This window comes from Sinocyclocheilus grahami, unplaced genomic scaffold (assembly GCF_001515645.1).
Source record: "Sinocyclocheilus grahami isolate Dianchi unplaced genomic scaffold, SAMN03320097.WGS_v1.1 scaffold826.1, whole genome shotgun sequence".
Lineage (NCBI taxonomy): Eukaryota > Metazoa > Chordata > Actinopteri > Cypriniformes > Cyprinidae > Sinocyclocheilus > Sinocyclocheilus grahami.
The window spans coordinates 298,619-307,025 of NW_015506005.1; the positions used below are offsets into that span (position 1 = coordinate 298,619).

The 8,407-nt window shown below is 39.4% G+C and overlaps 2 long non-coding RNA genes across 2 annotated transcripts; one reads left to right on the plus strand and one right to left on the minus strand.

The window, feature by feature from the left end:
* Positions 1-4,877: 4,877 nt before the first annotated feature.
* LOC107562519 (uncharacterized) lies at positions 4,878-6,127 on the minus strand. Its single transcript, XR_001605996.1, has 3 exons — positions 5,762-6,127; positions 5,636-5,669; positions 4,878-5,279 (listed from the first exon to the last, which is right to left on the minus strand). It is a non-coding gene; the product is annotated as an uncharacterized lncRNA (long non-coding RNA).
* A 283-nt stretch (positions 6,128-6,410) lies between these two features.
* LOC107562520 (uncharacterized) lies at positions 6,411-7,100 on the plus strand. Its single transcript, XR_001605997.1, has 3 exons — positions 6,411-6,526; positions 6,626-6,712; positions 6,798-7,100. It is a non-coding gene; the product is annotated as an uncharacterized lncRNA (long non-coding RNA).
* The last annotated feature ends 1,307 nt before the right edge of the window (positions 7,101-8,407 follow it).

Here is an 8,407-nt window from a genome sequence, read left to right on the forward strand (position 1 = left end):
ATATGAACAATTATATCATACAGAAACAAGCACAAACATTTGCTTGACCAGCCACAACATCAGCGTAACAGTTACTGCAAAATTATTTACCTCCAACTCTCTTTGCAGAACACTCAATCCCTGTTCCCTGCATCTCCCTCCTGCATAATCTGTTTTTCTTTTTCTCCTTGTAGCTGGAAATCAGCTCACAGACAATTTGCGGGCTATATATATATATATTATAATTCCAGTCTTGCTCGAGAACTCCGGTCTGACACACGGGTTATTTCCTTACCACTTCTTGCGTGTGTTTTGTTGTGAAACGTAGTTTGCGGACCAGACAGAGTTGACGCGATTCTTCCTATTGTAAAGTCATGCAGTGTGTAACCTCCTGTCGCCGATCCATTGTGCAATGTGAACACAGCAGCGACTGACTGCTACCTCAGATAGTCGTGCAGTGTGAAAACCAAGGTGATCCCACGACTTTGAAAATCGTGCAGTATGAACTCGGCATAAGCTACCCTTACTGGTCTTCATCTAAGAAACAATACAAAACAACAACAACAACATTTAATTTGTTTAATTCAAAAGGTTGTCAGTGAAGTAAGATTCAACATTACAACCCTCGCACTAAAGACAAGAAATATCCTCTGAGCCACTTCAGTTCATGGTCACATGGGAGGTTAAACACAGCTATAACTGAAATCCTGGAATCGGCCCTGCTCTGCACAGTAAGGCTTAGAGCTTAGGTGTGTTTTAGGTTTTCCCTGAATCTGACTGGAGTGAAGCATTTTAATTTCAAAATTTCCATTCTAAATGAAGACAAAATTAAAAATAAATAAAGATCTAAGATTTGAACTGAAGAAGCAAGTGGAGTAATTTAGTGTATTTCCCTGACAGTCACATTACAAAATTTATTAAGAAACTTTCTGCAAGACCCCAGATAGCATGCAGATGTGGGCCACTTAAAGGGTTAGTTCACCCAAAAATGTAATCCAAAAGATAAGAGAAGGGGTTGTTGAATAACGTCGTTATTTTTGTTTTGTTTTTGCGCACAAATGGTATTCTCATCGCTTCATAAAATTATTGTAGAACCACTGTAGTCACGTCGACAGTTTTCACGACGTCTTTAGTACCTTTATGGATCTTGAGAGTTTGGGTGGAGTTGCTGTCAATGGAGGCCTCTCTGAGCCATCGGATTTGATCAAAAATATTTTAATTTGTGTTCTGAAGATGAATGAAGGTCTTAGGGGTGTGGAACGACATGAGTGTGAGTAATTAATGACATAATTTTCATTTTTGGGTGAACTAACCCTTTAAGGCAATGATATGGCACTGCTGGCCTTCTTATGGCCTGGACAAAATGGATGTAAGCCTGAAGTGGCCCATATGTAAAATAGCAAAAATGGCCCAAATGTATCAAATCACATATGGGCCTCTGTAGGTAAAAATACGTGTTGACGGTAATGTGTAATCTGAATGTAACCCTAAAGTAGCCCATGTGGTAAACAGTGATTATGGCCCAAATAGTGCCAACCAAATGTGGGCCACCATTGGCAAAAATGTGGCATTATCGACAAAGGCTAATCAGGGTGTAAACCTAATGTGGTCCACATATGATTCAGCAAATGTGGTCCAGGTACATTAAAACGTATCTGGGCCAGTTTTGGCAAAGATATGGCAGAGTGAACATTGGCTAATGTAGCTGTGAGCCTAAAGTGGCCCACATATGATGCCACAAATGTGGCCCAGTAATCTTCAAACGTATCTGGGCCAGTTTTGGCCAAGATATGGCATGGTAAGCACTGGCTAATGTGGCTGTGAGTCTAAAGTGGCCCTTATATGATGCCACAAATGTGGCCCAGTTATCCTCAAACATATTTGAGCCAGTTTTGGCCAAGACATGGCACAGTGAGCATTGGCTAATGTGGCTGTGAGCCTAAAGTGGCCCTAATATGATGCTGCAAATGTGGCCTGCATATAAAATGACAAATATTGCCCAAATAATTAATAACAATTTGGGCCACTTTTGGCAAATATACAGTCAGCATTGGCTAATCAGTGTGTACTTGTCCCACATTTGACATGGCAAATATGCCCCATATATTATAAAACAGATGGAGACCACTTCTGGTTGTAACACTTGACAAGTGAGGCCACTTTATGGATGTAACACTTGACACTGGCTAATTGAAATGGAAGCTTGAAATTGCAAATACAGCCTAATAGAATTTGGCTACTTTTAGTTGGATGCAACACAGTTAACTGATGCAGGGTGATCTGGATGTGAGTCTTAAGAAGGCTACATATGCAGCAATTTATTTTTTGAAACATGCTTTTAATGGCAGTTTTTTTTATATGTGTACTTTGCAGCATAAAAAACAGAAGTGCACTATAATGATTGCACTCTTACTGCCACGGTTTCTGTTGATTTGGACTTTGTTTTCCTTTTGCACCGTTTCCCTTGTTGTGTTGATTGTATTATTCTGTTCAGGTGTGCCTAGTTAATTATCCTTGTTTGGTCTGAGTACTTAAGTTCCTGTATGTTCACTTTGAGTTTGTATGGTCTTACGTCTACATGTCTTAAATGTTGCTGTGCTACATTGTGTTTGGATTCACCCTTGTTGGATTAAAGACTTATGATATATAAACTTTCAACTTTGTCGTGCGCTCTTTAGTTTTGGTTTATTTGGTTGGCTTGCGTGCAGCAATGCTAATGCTTACTTGAGGCCCAAATCTGGCAAACAGAACCGGACTGCCCAAATGCCATTATTCCACGCAGTATGTGGGCCGGAGCAAGGTGTCGGATCTGGGCCAGAATTAAAATAAATGTGGCCCAGATTTGAGCCAGTTCTGGTTTATTTTATTTATTTATTTTCATGACTGACATGCAGCCTACATATGGCTTGCTTGTGGCCCAATTTGGCAAACAGTAGCGGACCGCCTAAGTGCCATCATTGTTCACAGTATGTGGGCTGGGGTCAGGGTGTAGGATCTGGGCCAGAATTAAAATCGATGTGGCCTAGATTTGGGCCGGTTCTGCTTTATTTGGTTTATCCATGGCTGACATTGGGCCTTCTTTTGGCTTGCTCGTGGCCTAAATCTGGCAAACAGGAGCGGACGGCCCAAGTTCCATCATTCCACACGGTATGTGGGCCAGATGAAAGTGTCAGGTGTGGACCTGATCTGGGCCTCAGGAATTTTGCTATCTGGGTTGTCAAGTCCACTAAGATGAAGAACGAGTAATTAAGGTCAAACATTCATGTTGGATAACAGGTTTTTTAAATAATAAATGACCATTTTAGCAATCATTTTTGTGAAATATTACAGTAACTATGGCAGTAAATGAAAACAAACATGTCATCCAGTGGTGTTTCAAATTTGGTGGGGTCTGTAAGATCAAAAAGTGTCCGGCAGTGGCAACCACAGACCACAACACTTCTGAGAGATGAACTGCTGCGAAAGATCCAAGTGACTGTGCAATTCAGCAGAACAGTCAGTTTAAACATTGAACAGATAAATATATGTCAAAATACCCATCTTGGCAAGATGAACACAGTCAGTTATGTCTTGAGGGAATGTAAACAGCTAAGGAAAAAGTGTATCATTATTAGATGTATTCGATCTTAAGCCTGGGACACACCAAGCTGACAGTCAGCCGTTGGGCAATATCGAGTGGTTTTTGAGTGTTGGTCGGCTTAGTTGGCTCTAGTCAGATGTTGCCAGTTGTTTTTCATTCGATTCTACATATTGAATTGGTGGCAGAGCTCATCGGTGAGAAAGAGAACTCTGATTGGCTATTGAACTTAGCGAATGAGTGCACGAGAAAAAAAACTGAACCGATGAAGGCAAACCAATGACGGAGTAAAGAAGGAACGCACAGACATTCTATCCATTTCTTTCTTTCTTTATTTACAAGAAAAAGGCCAAGGACTGACAATGCCAGTGCCATTTGCAACTTAGCAGACATGATTGAAAAAAGCTACACAAATCCATCAGTAATGAGCAAGGCTGGTGTAAACAATGGTAAAACAAGCACTGCTTGCTTTGTATCTCCACAGTTCCAGCAATTCTGGTTTCCCTGTTTGAATGCCGAATACAGACTACTGCCACTTCTTCTTCTTGTAGATAAGAAACTCTGACTAAACACCAAGTTAAACCATAGTCGGTGAAGACAGAGTCGTAGTAATGTTAATCATTTACTGTCACTCTTCCTCATTAACATGCTGCGGTCAAAACTCTAATAAAACGATACAACAATATTCAGCGTCCATGTCTTGACTAACATCCCTTTATAAATGACTGTAACATAAACTACTGTTCTCACTGTAGTAGCAGTTGCATTGGCTATTAGCATCGTTGAAAGCTTGTACACAATGATAAACAAACCATTTTTAACAACTTATCAAACATCTTTTTACCAAAATCATTACTAATATAATGGTCTTTAACATGTCTAATATCATATACATTAACTTTAAAGGACACATTCAGCACATTTCAATGAAGACTTGCATTCTTTGGTGAGGTGAGAAACTGAAAGAATAGCATTTGAAACATATTCATTTCTCTTTGAGGAAGGCCTTTCTGTTGTCAAGGAGTTTGTTTTTGAATGTTCTGCATTTTTTCAAGATTAATTCTGTCAAAGGATTTGTGGTAAAAAGAGGGATGTAAAGGGGAAGCAATACACCTACACCTCTCTGGAATTTTCTGTGAGTTTAGCAATCTCCTTGGTAAGTCAATTTGCCTTGTTAATAGTTACAAATCAAATTGTTAATAATGTGTAAGAGAAAAATCTACAGAAATTAAATCTGTTAGATTGATTTATGTATGTAAAAAAATGTGTAATGCTGCATTTGGTAAATAACATCTAATTGTGTAATCAATTGCGTGTCGAGAAGCAATCAGTCATATATTAATGAGTGGGTTTTGTGGAAAAACAACAATCACAGACATTGCATATATGGAGAAGGTATTCTGTAATTGAAGAATGCATGTACATATATTCAGGATGCACAAGTTCTGTGTGAAATGTGTGATTTATGGTGATTAGTTTACTTTCATGAGTTAAAACTTTATTGTATGTTGTTACAATGAATATATTGATGATTGTTTTAAGACATTGTCTATTCAAGGTCAGGTTATTTGTTTGTTCTCCCCCTTTTCATGTTCGGTTGATGTCCTCTGTCTGATGTAACAAGATGTTCTGGAGCCTGTATTCTGGATTTGGCTCAGCCTTCCACTGGTTCTGAGTAGGGTTTGGACTGGTGAGCCCCCCCTTGAGTCTGTTCTTGGATTTTCTGTGAAAAAAAGACAGTTTTCTGAACTCTGCGAAAGGCAGGAAATTGAATGACTTTTTTCTTCTTCTTTTCCTCGTCAAAAGATAAAAGACTATTCAAAGAACTGTTTTTCTTGAAAGACTGAACAATTGAGGGTTGAAATAGAAGGATGTCTATTATACTTCATTGAGAAGTGTTGATTTTCCATTGTGTTGACAACTGTGGTTGTATATTAATTGGGTTTTGATACTTGAGTACTGATTGATTTAAAAAAAAAAAAGTTAACATAGGTAATATAAGTGTTCATATTCGACCTCATTAGAGTGAATTAAATGCTGAGGTAAAGTGAACTAACAAAGATAAGTATATGAACGTACCTTGTTAGAAACCAAGGGAAAGGTTTTATGAGATCTACAAAAACAAAAGAGTGACAACAAGATTTAGAAACCACAATTACATTAGTGAATTTTTTTCATTGTTTCATATTAATTCATGCAACTTACCTGTTGTGTGCTGGTAAAACACAAATATCCAGAGTCTGGGTTCATATTGCCCAGAGAGTAAGCGCTACACAATTGGTGTGATTCCACATGAAGTGTCGAGGTATGACAGACCTGTAAGATAACCATCTTCTTTAGCACTTCCATAAGCAAATCCCAGAGTGCACGTAATTTGGTGTGATCTTTAGCTGAAATCTTAGCATAACTGCCCAACCATTGAAACAGTGACCTTTCAGTGATTTCTGCTGCAGCATAGCACTCTTTTCCATTCTTTTTGTAAAGCGAGATTGGGGTTGCTGATATACACTGAGCGGATGCGCTTCTCCATTTCCCCAGATTCCTTTCCCAGCCATTTAGTTATGAGGTCCAATTCCTGGGTTGCTGTGAGGTGAGGTGAACTTCACGAGCTGCACTGGTGAATGAGGAATATGACCAATAATTATCTGGCTTATGATCAAATTGGTACAGTCTTGAACTAACAGGTCTTGTCATGCTAAATACTGTGCCAAAGGCTCTGTCTGAGGTGGCGTGCAAGCTGGAGGAATGTATCGAGGAACATATGACTTAGCATGCGCATTCATGATGGGGCTTGTCCTCCCAACTTCAGACTTCATTGCACCTGCAGACAGATCAGATAGGTTTATTGCAGGTAAGTGCATACTATCAGCCTTCTCAGACTTCGGATTGTTGTTGATAGACTGTGTACGTGAAATGTCTTTCACAGGTGGACTCCATGTTTCGAAGCTGTTATGTGAGTCAGAGCGACAGGTAAGACTGATAAGAGTGGAAAGGGAAAATGACGCTGAAGGTTGATTTGAGAATTGACATATTCACTGGTACGTTCAATTTAAACTTTCTCTGATTCAGATCCTCCTCTTTCAACTGCAGTATGCATTGCTAATTCAGCATCTTCCAGCAATTGTGCCTCCACTGCGGCTGCATCAGCTTCTCATGGTAGCGTAAACACTTCCAAATTAGTGTCTAATCTTACTGTTTCCAGCTAATTCTGAGCTTCTCTTGCGGCCTTTTCCATTTTCAGTTTAGCCTCTTGGATGGCATATGACACTCTCACTTTGGTGTCTTCATCTCTGGCCCGGGTACTCGCCAATGACGTGGATGACTTGCCACTTCTAGTGCTGCCCACAGACGACTTCCTGCTTGCTGCCATCTTAATCACTTCATCCTCAAACGCTGCCTTTTCACTGTAGTGTTCTCGTGCAGTGTGTCGAAACTAACCACCTTAATTAAACACCAAGTTAAACCATAGCCAACGAAGACAAAGTTGTAGTAAGGTTGATCATTTACTGTCACTCTTTAACATGTCTAATGACATAAATTAACTTACGGCATTGCCTCTATGATGGCAATCCGATCTGGACATCATCCACCATGTTGATGTTATCATGTAACCTTCAACGTAATAACACACGCAACAACTTAAAAGCAAAAGGTATGCGTGTCAGGTTAAATTTATCTATCTGTAAATATCTTGATATTGATGAAGCTTGCTCATTTTGTGGTCTTGTTGATGAAACAGCTGCCTATTTATGATTTGTGATTGTAGGATAACCAATACATTTTGGGTTGATTTAAGTTATTATATTTTTAACCCTACTAATGTGTCCCTTACTTTTATCCTTAAAGATATAATTTTTTTATTACGGAAACCCAAAATCATCATCTCTTGAATATGTTGTTACTTTATTTTATGTGCAAAATTTTTCATCCACAAGCAAAATTGCCTTAAATCTCCTTTGTGTTTTCCTCTTTTTCTTGTTGAATTTAACTCTAGTTCATCCCTCAGGCTTATAAATAATTAAAGCTGCAGTCCATACATTTTGCCTGTTTGTCGCCATCTCTGTTTGAAAACCTGCAGCTCCAGCGCGGATGAATCTGATGTTTTGAGAAGTATGTGTGGCTGTCAGTCACCACACATGTGCGGATATTCATTCATAGGCGGAAATCCCGGGGGGGTCGGGGGGGGGGACAGGACCCCCACCTATCTGAGGGTTTTCCCCCCTAAAACTATGATTAAAATCACGCTGTGCATTGTAAATAACAATGTTTTATACTTTAAATAATTGTGTAAGTAGTAAAACAACACAAACGGGTCAAAACAATTTTGAGTCTCCCCCTCCCTTGCCTCACAGTGCTTTGGTCCAAATGCCTGCTTTCCTCTTTTACATCACCTACACACACACAGGTCCGGTGAGAAAGAACAAAGTAAATAGTTGTGGAACTCCAGTAAGTAAGGCTGTCATTTTATTCACTTAAACATCGGATGAAGTGATTATTTTCTCTTTAATACAGATGATTCCAATGTATTTTTCGACGAGTCTGCTATCTTAGCAATAATAATGTTACCTGCTTGAGGGAAAGGGTTGCCATGTTTTCATAACAAAACCCACCAAACTGCTACTCAAAAATAGCCCAAAACTTGCCCAAACTATCCGCGTTTCGAGGGGGTCCCCGGTAAAAATTGCATTACGGGGGCTAAAATACACGTTATTGGGGTCGCTTCGCTTCAACCTGCGGACATGAAAAACAATCCACGGCAACAGTGTTAAAGTAGCCCAATTCCAAAGGAAAACTACGGACTTGGCAACACTGTAATGGCTAGTAATGTCTACAATGGACATATCACGCTAT